Source organism: Ranitomeya imitator, chromosome 3 (assembly GCF_032444005.1).
Source record: "Ranitomeya imitator isolate aRanImi1 chromosome 3, aRanImi1.pri, whole genome shotgun sequence".
In the NCBI taxonomy this organism is placed as follows: domain Eukaryota; kingdom Metazoa; phylum Chordata; class Amphibia; order Anura; family Dendrobatidae; genus Ranitomeya; species Ranitomeya imitator.
This window is the reverse complement of record NC_091284.1, coordinates 331773422-331785911: the sequence shown is the minus strand read 5'-3', so window position 1 is coordinate 331785911 and position 12490 is coordinate 331773422. Positions and strand designations below refer to the sequence as shown.

The following is a 12490-nucleotide window of genomic DNA, read 5'->3' as shown; positions in this document are numbered from 1 at the left end:
TACAAACAGGTAATTATAACACCATACCAAAGGGCATGATACAGTGAATACATGCTGCATCAATTTTATTATATCACTAGACATCATATGAATATACAATACAATAAAACAATCTAGGAACCGCATCAAAGCTAAGGTATAAACATATAAATGTACACGGATGACATCACTTCCTTCCCATAACGTGCGCAACACATACGGCAGATGAAACATTGTCACTAAAATATAAGTAGAAAAAAAAACACGCAGTTAAAAACAATTCATACAGAACTATAGTAGCCTGGCAAAACCCTTGACAGACCTCACAAGGAAGAAGCTACCTCACATCGTCAACTGGACTGACGGCTGTGAGGGGGCCTTCCAGGCATTGAAAACAGTACTGTTCAACGCCTCTGTGTTAAAAGCGGTCAACAGCAGTCGACCGTTCTTGGTGCAGACCAAAGCCAGCGAGTTTGGCCTCGGTGCTGTGCTCAGCCTGGTTGACTCGGAAGACCAAGAGCACCCCGTGTTGTACCTGAGCTGGAAGCTTCTGCCGAGGGAAGTGGGCTATTCCACCATTGAGAAGGAGTGCCTGGCCATAGTCTGGGCCCTGCAAAGCTTGCAGCCCTACTTGTACAGTCGCACCTTCACTGTGTTAACTGACAACCCTCTGCGCTGGCTAAATGCCATGTGTGGAACCAATGGAAGATTGCTACGCTGGAGCCTTGCCCTCCAGCAATATGACTTCACCATCAAGCACAAAATGGGCAAGGAGCATGGCAATGTGGATGGGGTGTCCCACCAGGGTGAACCGGCCGAAGTGCGCATGGAAGGGTACCGAGAGGTTCTGCCTCCGTAGCGCAGTCCAAAAGGGGGAGGTGTCACGATAATGCCAAAAATGTCATATTGTGAGTTTAGTTCTAGAGAGTACCATGTCACAGGCACAAATGCAGCTGCAACCCCCCTGCTTTCTCTCCCCTCTGCTTCACTCCTACCCGAAACACAGCCTATAGCAGAGACTGGGCAACCTGATACAAGTGCTGAGCTGGGTGTGGCTTTAAACTGCAGGTGACCAATCATACAAAGCCAATAATGGGCCCTTCTCTCTAACTCAGGAATGTCTTTGTCTCCAGACTCTAGAAACCTAAATATCTCTGAGATCAGTGCATATCATTAACCAACCCTTTAGTGATGTCACAAGCTGAGAAGTATAAGTGACTATACTCTTAGCCCAGCCTTCAGTCTTGGCCCGGGAATCAGCTAACAACAGCGCTTCAAGCTGTTTCCATGCATCTGGATGTATTTATCCTCCTAAGCCACGGGCCAGCCAAGATGATACCATGACATAACCTGTAAGTGTGTTTTTATTCCGTTAATCCTATTTTATTTTGTAATCAGTAATGTATATATGAATCATCTCCTTTCTAATATCTTCTTATACTTTATAAACACTGCCTAATTGTTAATGGAGTGAAATATTTAATTGCTAGCTTGTCTCTTCTGCTCTATAAGGAGCTGTGTCCTCTAAAGTGAATTGTGCTACTGATTTGGGTTGGTTCTGGACCCGTTAACCTTTGGTTGAGTCGGAGCTGGTGGCAGCATACTTTGTTCTGTGCGATTGGGAATCTTAGCAGTGATGGCGGCGTTGATAATTATTGTTCCCGCCTGTGTGGGAGTAGTTATATTGCCCTTGCTGCAGCGTGCCCAATAGCTAGTACATAGCAGGCAGTCTTTCTGGCGACTAATTACCCTAGGTGCAGTACCTAGTCTGAGCTGAGACTAAGGGGGGCGTCAGAGAGCTGTACGTTCCAAACCGGAACAGGGAAGTGGGATATAGATAAATCCCCTTCAGAAGGAACCAGGGGCAATAAAACAACCCCAGTTCATGACAAATTGGTGTGAGTAGTGGGGACGATAAAGATATCCTCCTTGGGATCCCTGACATACTGCTGAGATCCGTGACATAGTGTTGGCAGCATGGTGGGAACCGTGACACCCACTATTAAAAAGAATGAATGTTCACTGCTCTCCGCTCCCATGGGCTTGTGGAGTAGTGAATATTTATTTATCTTTAATAGCAGGCCCAGTGGCCACAGCCAACGACTTCCTACAGCTGCTGGGTGATTAAATTTGCCCGCTATTAAAGAGAATTTATATTCACTGCTCCCCATGCCCATGGGAGTGGAGAGCAGTGAATATTCATTCCTTTTAATAGCAGGCACACGTGATCACCCAGCAGCTGCAAGAAATCGGTGGCTGAGGCTAACAGTGTGCCTGCTATTAAAGAGTAATGAATATACACTGCTCCTTGTGTCCATAGTCCTGGGCGTGGGGAGCAGTGAGTATTCAGGCAGCTGTCCTTGGCTTTTAAGCAGCACATGACGTCACTGCCATGCGCTGCTTACAAGCATAAATCAGCTGCTGGCATCAGAACAAGACGCTGAGAGGAAGCACAAGGAAGTAAAGCAGAATTTTTGTTATGTTTTTCTGCAGGACGCCATGCATATCAGGATGGGGATGGGGCCAATGTATACCAGGATAGGGATGAGGTGGCCATGCATATCATGATAGGAATGAGGGGGCCATGCATACCAGGATAGAAATGAAGGGGCCATACATACCAGGATAGGGATGAGTGGGTCATGCATACCATGATAAGGATGAGGGGGCATGCATACCATGATAGGGTTGAGGGATCCATGCATACCAGGATGGGGATGAGGGGGCCATATATACCAGCCTGAAAATGAGGGGGCCAAGCATACTAGGATGGGAATGGAGCTATGCATACCAGGATAGGGATGACGGGGGCAGGCAAACCAGGATAGGGATGATGGGGGCCATGCATACCAGGATGGGGATGTGGAGACGATGCATACTAGAATGGGGATGAGGGTTTGTCTGCCCACAGAGCCATATCTAAGGCTATAGATGAACCTCCTGCTGGTGTTATTAATATGTTTCTGGTTGCCTGTCAAGAGATCTCCTTGGGAAAAAGTGATTGCCCTGTCTAGAGCTGTATCCAACGACTCGGGATAACCTCTACGCAGGAACCAATTTGTGAGGTTAATGGCTTGTTCTTTAAAATCGACCATCATTACTATTGATCTTCCTCAGTATTAAGAACTTGCTGTACGGGAAGGTTTTTTAGTATGAGGGGAATGGACACTATTGTAGCATAGAAGAAAATTAGGGGATGAAGGTTTTCTAAATACTTCTGTGGTCAGAGAAGGTTTGTGAGCACATATCCCCATATCCCTCAGTTACTTACAGAAGGGGGAGATCACTAAGAGACATGGTGGTGCATAGCCACTATGTACCTCCAAAGAAATCTAGCACGTGGCGGGAGAATAGGTCCCACGGGACTTTCAGATGTGGGCACTGCTCCTTTTGTAAACATGTGTTACCTGCAAAAACGTTTAGTAGCTCTGCAACTGGAAGAGTCTTCCAGGTGAGACACTTTGCAAATTGCAAAACAAAGGGAGTGGTGTACCTTTGTACATGTGGATGTGCGAAAGATTACGTGGGAAAAACTAAACGCGAGTTGCATGTACGTATCGGAGAACACCTAGGGGACATAAGACATAGTAGGGATACCCCTTTGGCGCGACATGTTAATGAGGTACATGGCGGGGACTCCAACTCCATGTGTTTCAGGGTCATAGAGGTCATTCCCCCTCAGATAGGATGGGTGATTGGGACAGAAGAATTATACAACGTGAGGCGAGATGGATCTTTCTGATGAAGTCGGTGAGCCCCTTGGGCCTTAATGAACAGATGTCTTTCATAAGTTTCATCTAAAACTACTCATTGTCTTTTATATATCTATTATGTCTGCCGGGTATATTGTTACCTTATAGTAAATGAACTTGCGGTAATTATTGTGTATTTTTATTCCTTTTTTATGTTTGTCCATGTTTTTTGATGATGAAATGTCTTGCAGGAGCCATGTCTACCCGTACAATATGTGGCTAGGTATATGGTATCACTGGTTTGTTGTGGTTACACCCTTCCTGAATTTTGAAAGAGTGGTGCCAGCTGGCTATTATTAAAGCCTTCCTCCTTTTTAGTGGCACACTATGGAGTATTTGATTACTGGTGACAATGATATTGTTATTTGTAGCTCACCTCTAATACTAGTATTTGATTGGGGGCGGTTACTTTCTGATGACTCAGTGCACCCATGGTTTGGAACGCATTTGCTGTTCAGCCTACGCATGCGCTATGGTTTTGGGGTCAATCCCACAAGACGGAGATCGGCTCTACGCTCTCTCACTTATAGCTTGATCATGTGACTAGGGGTGGTTACCTTTCTCCCCCTTTGGTCTGGGACGCATTTGCGTTCCAGGTGACGCATGCGCCGTGGTTTTGGGTTTAGTCCCACATGATGTGCATTGATATGAGAGGTATGTTATGCATGCTGGCTGGAACTCAGTGCAATTCAGTGACGTGCACTCTGCGTGCTGGTGGGTGGTCACTGGCCCCACGTGTTACGATACCCGGAAGAAAGGATGGTATATACTGTGTACGGGTGAGTGGCTCTCTTACCCTCTCAGTATCTGGATGGTCTATATCTCCTGATGAACCCCCGCTATTCCCACGGGGGGGAAATGCGTCGGGTATAGCTAGGGATTATGTCCCCATTGGAGGTCTTCTAGGTGATTTGATGGATGCCCTCAACGTCTAGAATGGAACATTGAAAATCAGATGAGTAAAAGCGCTTTATTTTTGCTGCATATATTGATTTATGGAAATAGGGTATTACCACCTTGACATGTATGTATGGAAATATGCTTAAATGACCTCTGGGGTATGTTCTTTTTCTTTGAGGTTACTGCTCCTCTGTTTATATCTGGGTAAAAAGATCATTTGACTATGTTGTTGGTCGGATATACATACCCGCGGGGCTAACCGGGATATCATATGAGCCCCTTTTGTGGAGCGGTCTCTCTATTATTGAATATTCTTGGATAGATGAGACATCGACATTTTTATTACCCATTATTCTATGCACATATTTATATTAATACCCTATTAAGAGTGTATGTGGGAAAAAAAATTTTTTTTGTTTTCTTGTTGAGTTTTGTTTTTCTGATTTTTTCTTGTTTTTTTTTCCATTTTGTTTGGTTTTTCTAATAATTTCTATTTTTGGCTAATGGCTATGTTTGTACATTTGGGATCATAGGGACTAATTAGGGCTATCAGGGTAAGCCGTCGTGGACCGGGGGTGCCTACCGCTGAAACTTAGGGTGTCAACCTCCGCTGTCAGGTAGGGACCAGTGTTAGGGCTCCTGACAGGGTCAAGAGAGTCCGTATCTTTTTGGATTCCCTGTGGTGATATATTTGTCAGAATGTCTTTTAAAATTTGGAATAGTTTTTAACTTTATTGATTAAAAGTTATATTTTAGGGATCCTTGAGTTTTTTGTTTTTTGTTTTTTTTTCGCTCCTTCCCTGTCCCTAGCTTTTATTATTTTATTACTGAGGACACCAGGGACAAAATTATAGACCTGCACAAGGCTTGGGTGGGCTACAGCACAATAGGCAAGCAACTTGGTGGGAAGGTAACAACTGATGGCGCAATTATTAGAAAATAGAACAAACAAAAGATGACTGTCAATCTGCCTCGGTCTGCAGACATCTCGCCTCGTGGGGTAAGGATGATTCTGAGAAAGGTCAGGAATCTGCCCAGAACTACACTGGAGGACCTGGTCAATGACCTGAAGATAGATGGGACCACAGTCTCAAACGTTACCGTTAGTACCACACTACGCCATCACAGATTAAAATTCTGCAGGGCACGCAAGGTCACCCTGCTCACGCCAGCACATGGTCAGGCCAATTTGAAACACGCCAATAACCATCAGTATGATTCAGAGAAGGCATGGAAGAAGTTCATGTTGTCGGATGAGACTAAAATAGAACTTGTTGGTATCAACTCCACTCACCGTGTTTGGAGGAAGAAGCAGGATGATTACAACCCCAAAAGCACCATCCCAACCATGAGCATGGTGGGGAAAACATCATACTTGGGTGTGCTTTTCCCAAAGGGGATAACACCGTATTGAAGAGAGGATGGATGAGGTCATGTATAGTGAGATTTTCGCCAACAACTTCCTTCCCTCAGTAAGTGCAATTATAATGGGTCATGGCTGGGTCTTCCAGCATGACAATAACCCAAACACACAGCCAGGGCAACTAAGGAGTGACTACGTAAAAAGGTCCTGTATTGGCCTAGTCAGTCACTAGACCTAAACCCAATAGAAAGTCTTTGGAGGGAGCTGAAACTCAATGTTGTCCAGTGAAAGCCATGAAACTTGAAAGTTCTGGAGAATATCTTTATGGAGGAGTCGGCCAAAATCCCTGCTGAAGTGTGCGCAAACTTGGTCAAGAACTACTGGAAATGTCTGACCTCTCTAATTACAAAGGTTCCTGTATGAAATATTAAGTTCTGTTTTTTCTACTGTATCAAATACTTATTTCATGCAATAAAATGAAAATGAATTATGTAAAAAATCATACAATGGAATTTTCTGGATTTTTTTTTAATATTCTGTCTCTCAAAGTTGAAGTGTACCTATGAACAAAATTACAGACCTCTCCATTCTTTGTGAGTGGGAAAAGTTGCAAAATTGGCAGTGTATCAAATACTTATTTTCCCCAGTGTACATAAGGAAAGTGACCAATGCTGAACAGCTGAGAACATCAACTGGGGTAAGGTTCCAAGAGCACAGAACTGAACAGATTAACCCCTGCACTTCTTGAAGAAACCAGCACTGTTTAATATGAAGATGAAGTGCTTCTAATCAGTGCAGGAGTAGGAGAAATCAGACAGTGAGGTCTTCTGGTTTCTCTCCGTTGCAGTAAAGCTGTGACACATGTGCTGTCAATTGCTACTTTGAAACCTTTCATTTAAAATTTACACATTTAAAAGCTGTTCTTGTTGTTCATGTGTTCATGAAAGTTTTTTCCGGAGGAAGAAGAGTATTATACTTTGAAAAGCGTTGAATAAAACAATATCTCTAATCAATTTTCTGAAATTGGCATCTTCAATAATCAGCAGCGTGAATAAGTCCTCAAATCCTTCCTGGTTTCTATGTGCAAAACGAGTCAGATTTAAAGCAGAGTTTTATTGACACAAAATGAATAATTATGTGTGTACATTAATACAAGACCACATTGTAATTTTGCGAATACCTCTTTATCTTATACCTTGTGGGAAATAGTTTCCTACAATCAGGTAAACCTTATAGATGCTTGTCCACAGGCAATATACCTGCAAAGGAGCAGCCCGATCTCCTGACCTGTCTGTTTTATTTTCCATTAAATAACAATTTTGAACTTCTTTTATTAGAATTTAATTTGAGTAATTTCTCTGTTGTTAATCCTTTAAAAGTATGTATAACTCATAAATAGGGTGCATGTTAGGGATGAGTGAACATGCTCGGTGATACTACGGCACGACTTGAGTATCTGGGTGCTCGGATTTGTTCAGCACTCGACGAGCATTGCCTAGTGCTTGGATATAATCCTTGAATCCCATTACACAGCCAATAAACATGCGGGGATTGCCTGCCAGTCACTATAATGCCATAACCATCTTGGCTGTCCGTATTACCTCATCAGAGGGTATAAAAGGACAGGCGCTGCCACGCTCATCACACTGACGCCATTGCACGACTCAGGGACAGTTCGTATTGGAGGGAGAGAGTGCTTCTCCAGGTGCGTGTGCACAGTTGAACGAATCAGAGTGCTGTAACGTTTATGCAATGATGGTGGAAACTCATGGATTGCTTCAAGACCCCCAAAGGTTAAATGTGTTTAGGTTAAATGTGTTTAGGTACTTGTATGTGATACTGGTAAGATACCCCATGAGGCTGCAGTTAGCCGAGACAGGGTTAACTGTAGTGGCCAACAAAGATGGGAGGGGGGAACTGAGTGTTAGTGGCAGAGGCAGGAAGTGAAAGTTCAGTTAATGCAAAGGCAGGTGTCACGGGGCTACCGTGACAGAGAGGTTCCAGAGAACCGCAGCGCTCTGGGCCTCATTCACACACAGTGAACAGAAGCTCTTCACCTATATTCTGACCTGGCTGCTTTGTGCCAGCAGGGCAGGAGATAACCTTATTGCTGAGTTGCTGAGGTCTCTCTCAGCTGAAGTGGATTTTGTAATCTGATCCTCTATATAGACCCAGTCCTGACTTCAGCTATTGTCAGTGATCAGTTCTACTGCCTGGCTTGGAGGTTGAAGGAGCGTAGTGTTGGTGTTGGAGGTTTATTTACAGAGATTGGTGTCTGCGGTTTTGGTTGCATGTTTAACCTGTTTTCCTTCCTAGTTTATTCCTTCTCTTCCCTTCTCTGTGTTTCCTCTGTGGTTGTGTGAGCATTTGGTGAGTTTGAGACTTTTAGTTACCTTGTCTGTATACCCTGTTATTTGTTGTATTATTACACTGGTGCAGTCCACCTTCTTTGGGGGGAGAGGGGGCCACTGATAGGGCCTGCACAGAAGACAGGGATACGCTGGTGGCTCGGGCCTCCTAACCATCATAGGTACCCCCGAGATAAGGGAAAGCCAGGGCCCCATTAAAGTGGTAGGGACAGGTGTGGGTCCCAGTACGCCGTCCTGCCCCTTTAATGCCGCTTACGGCGTGACAGCAGGAGTGCATATGCACCTGCTAAGGACAAAGTAAGCTCAATATTTGGAATAGCAGATTGCTGTAAATACCTTTTCTTGTGATTCTGTCTAATGGCTCAGGGCAGCTTCGAGATGGACGTCGAGTGCCAGGGGCACACTCAGCTTGTGAAGTTAGATAGAAAGATGGACTCAGACTACGTGTGGTGGAATTCATCGCAATCCAAAAATGCTGCTAGAGATGAGGAAGATCCCCAAGGGCTAGGAAAGCCAGAAAGGGGAATATGCCACCCATCCCGAGAACCAGGGCTAAAGTTGTATCCAGTACCTATGGGAAAGATGAAAACCCGTTGGGCCTTACATGGAAGAGAAAACCAGCTCATCTATAACAGCTATCAACCCTAACTCTCCTTCCTTGGCATCACTGAAACCTGGCTCACCCCTTCTGACACAGCCTCCCCTGCGGCACTCTCTTACGGTGGCTTCCACCTTTCTCACACACCCCGCCCCAGCAGCAAGCATGGCGGAGGAGTTGGTTTTCTCCTGTCAGATAACTGCTCCTTCACCCCAATCCCACTGCCACCCTCTGTTATCCTCCCTTCCTTTGAGGTGCACTCTGTGCGCATCTACTCCAACCTCCAACTGGCTGTCATCTACCGTCCCCCAGGGCCAGCCACCACCTTCTTCGACCACTTCACCACCTGGCTACTCCACTTCCTCGCCGCCGACATCCCCACTATCATCATGGGCGACTTCAACATCCCCATTGACACTTCCCTCTCAGCTGCCACTAAACTTCTATCTCTCACTTCCTCCTTTGGCCTCACTCAATGGTCTTCTACAGCCACCCACAAAGATGGTCACACACTGGACCTCATTCTCACCCGCCTCTGCTCCCTATCTAACCTCTCAAACTCACCTCTTCCTCTTTCTGACCACAACCTACTTACATTCTCTTCCCTTTCCACTCCTTGTCTACAACCCCCACCCCACAAACTCTCACACCCTCGCAGAAATCTTAAACACCTTGATCTTCACTCACTCTCTGAATCCCTCCTCCCTCTCACAGACATAAGCTCCCTACACAATGCGGATGATGCTGCCGCTCTATATAACACCACAATAGCTGCAGCTTTGGAATCTCTTGCCCCTCTCACACATACCAAAGCTCGCAAAATCAACAGACAACCCTGGCACACCAGCATGACAAAAGAACTGAGGCGAGCTTCCAGAGCTGCTGAGCGCAGATGGAAAAGATCCCACTCCATCGAGCACTTCATCGCATTCAAACAGTCCCTCACTGCTTTCAAAACCATGCTCGCCACAGCAAAACAAACCTACTTCTCATCTCTCATATCCTCCCTGTCTCACAACCCCAAACAGTTATTCAACACCTTCAACTCTCTCCTCCGTCCCCCAGCACCTCCTCCCTCCCCACTCATCTCAGCTGAAGACTTCGCCTCATTTTTCAAGCAGAAAATTGAGAACATCAGAGACAATTTTAGTAAACAACCCCCAGAACCCTTCCTCCCAACTACCCAGCCCTCCACCTCCAAAACCAACTTCTCCACCATTACAGAAGACGGACTTTCCACTCTACTCTCAAGATCGCATCTCACCACCTGTGCACTTGACCCACTCCCATCCCACTTCATCCCAAACCTCACCACAGTCTTCATCCCAACCCTAACCCATCTCTTTAACCTATCACTAACAACTGGCATTTTCCCCTCAAGCTTTAAACATGCCACAATCACACCTATCCTCAAAAAGCCCTCTCTTGACCCATCCTCTGTATCTAGCTATCGCCCTATATCACTTCTCCCCTTTGCCTCAAAACTACTGGAACAACATGTCCATATTGAACTGTCCTCCCATCTATCTTCCTGCTCCTTCTTCGACCGCTTTCAATCAGGCTTCCGGTCACACCACTCCACTGAAACTGCCCTAACTAAGGTCACCAATGACCTATTAACCGCCAAGAGCAAGCGACACTACTCTGTCCTCCTCCTCCTGGACCTGTCCTCTGCCTTTGACACAGTGGACCATTCCCTGCTGCTGCAGACCCTCTCATCCCTTGGCATCACAGAATTGGCCCTATCCTGGATCTCATCATACCTAACTGACCGTACATTCAGCGTCTCCCACTCACACACCACCTCCTCACCTCGCCCCCTATCTGTCGGAGTCCCGCAAGGTTCAGTTCTAGGACCCCTGCTCTTCTCCATCTACACCTTTGGCCTGGGACAGCTCATAGAATCTCACGGCTTTCAGTATCATCTCTATGCTGACGACACACAGATCTACATCTCTGGACCAGATATCACCTCCCTACTAACCAGAATCCCTCAATGTCTGTCTGCTATTTCATCCTTCTTCTCCACTAGATTTCTAAAACTTAACATGGACAAAACAGAATTCATCATCTTTCCCCCATCTCACGCGATCTCCCCAACGAACCTATCCATTACAGTAAACGGCTGCCCACTCTCCCCAGTCCCACAAGCCCGCTGTCTTGGGGTAATCCTTGACACTGATCTCTCCTTTAAACCACATATCCAAACCCTTTCCACTTCCTGCCGCCTCCAACTCAAAAATATTTCACGGATCCGCACATTCCTAAACCAAGAATCTGCAAAAACCCTAGTCCATGCCCTCATCATCTCTCGCCTTGACTACTGTAACCTCCTGCTCTGTGGCCTCCCCTCTAACACTCTTGCACCCCTCCAATCTATTCTAAACTCTGCTGCCCGACTAATCCACCTGTCCCCCCGCTATTCCCCGGCCTCTCCCCTCTGTCAATCCCTGCACTGGCTCCCCATCACCCAGAGACTCCAGTACAAAAGCCTAACCATGACATATAAAGCCATCCACAACCTGTCTCCTCCATACATCTGTGACCTCGTCTCCCGGTACATTCCTGCACGCAACCTCCGATCCTCACAAGATCTCCTTCTCTACTCCCCTATTATCTCCTCTTCCCACAATCGCATACAAGATTTCTCTCGTGCATCCCCCCTACTCTGGAATGCTCTACCACAACATATCAGACTCTCGCCTACCATCGAAACCTTCAAAAAGAACCTGAAGACCCACCTCTTCCGACAAGCCTACAACCTGCAGTAACCACCGATTGACCAAACCGCTGCACGGCCAGCTCTACCCTCACCTACTGTATCCTCACCCATCCCTTGTAGATTGTGAGCCCTCGCGGGCAGGGTCCTCTCTCCTCCTGTCCCAGTTGTGACTTGTATTTTTCAAGATTATTGTACTTGTTTTATTATGTATACCCCTCCTCACATGTAAAGCGCCATGGAATAAATGGCGCTATAATAATAAATAATAATAATAATAATAATAATAATAATAACCCGTGTAGTCTGATGTGCAATCAATGAAAGAAAAATTTGCTCCAGCTTCCAATAAGATACAAGATTTATTACATTATTTGTATAAAAGAGTCATGATGAAATAGTTCATGTGAACAGAAGTAGCAGCTACGCATTTAAAACACAAGATGTGTCCTTTCTCAAAGCTCAAGTTGGGCTTTATCATTTAAACCTGCTGGTAAATATTGTACAGACTGCCATGGTCTCAATAAAAGATTGTTTTTTATGAACCACGTGTCTCCTGGACTCTTTGCTGCCCTGGTTCCAAAATAGGGATTCCTGGACTCAGAACAAGCCTGCTGGTCACAAGTAAGTGGAAAACACCACATATGCAGCAGCACACCAGAACTGAGACATCACCTGTAGGATGCCAGAACGAGTGTGGACCAGAGCTCGCCCATAAGTACCTCGTTTTGGCATCTTAAGGGATGCGACTACCTTGCACAAAGAAAGCAGGGAAAATATGGCACCTGGTACAGATGAGAGAGTGCCGGA

The 12490-nt window shown here is 45.6% G+C and overlaps 1 protein-coding gene and 1 long non-coding RNA gene across 5 annotated transcripts in view; one reads left to right on the top strand and one right to left on the bottom strand.

Moving 5' to 3' along the window:
* The window catches only part of SYTL1 (synaptotagmin like 1), a 268530-nt gene that overhangs the window by 173628 nt on the left and 82412 nt on the right, over positions 1–12490 (bottom strand). The window lies entirely within an intron of this gene.
* Positions 1233–12490, top strand: part of LOC138669888 (uncharacterized) — a 52376-nt gene continuing 41118 nt past the window's right edge. Inside the window, exon 1 of the long non-coding RNA XR_011319257.1 lies at positions 1233–1331. This is a non-coding gene — a long non-coding RNA (uncharacterized lncRNA). The remainder of the gene's footprint in view (positions 1332–12490) is intronic.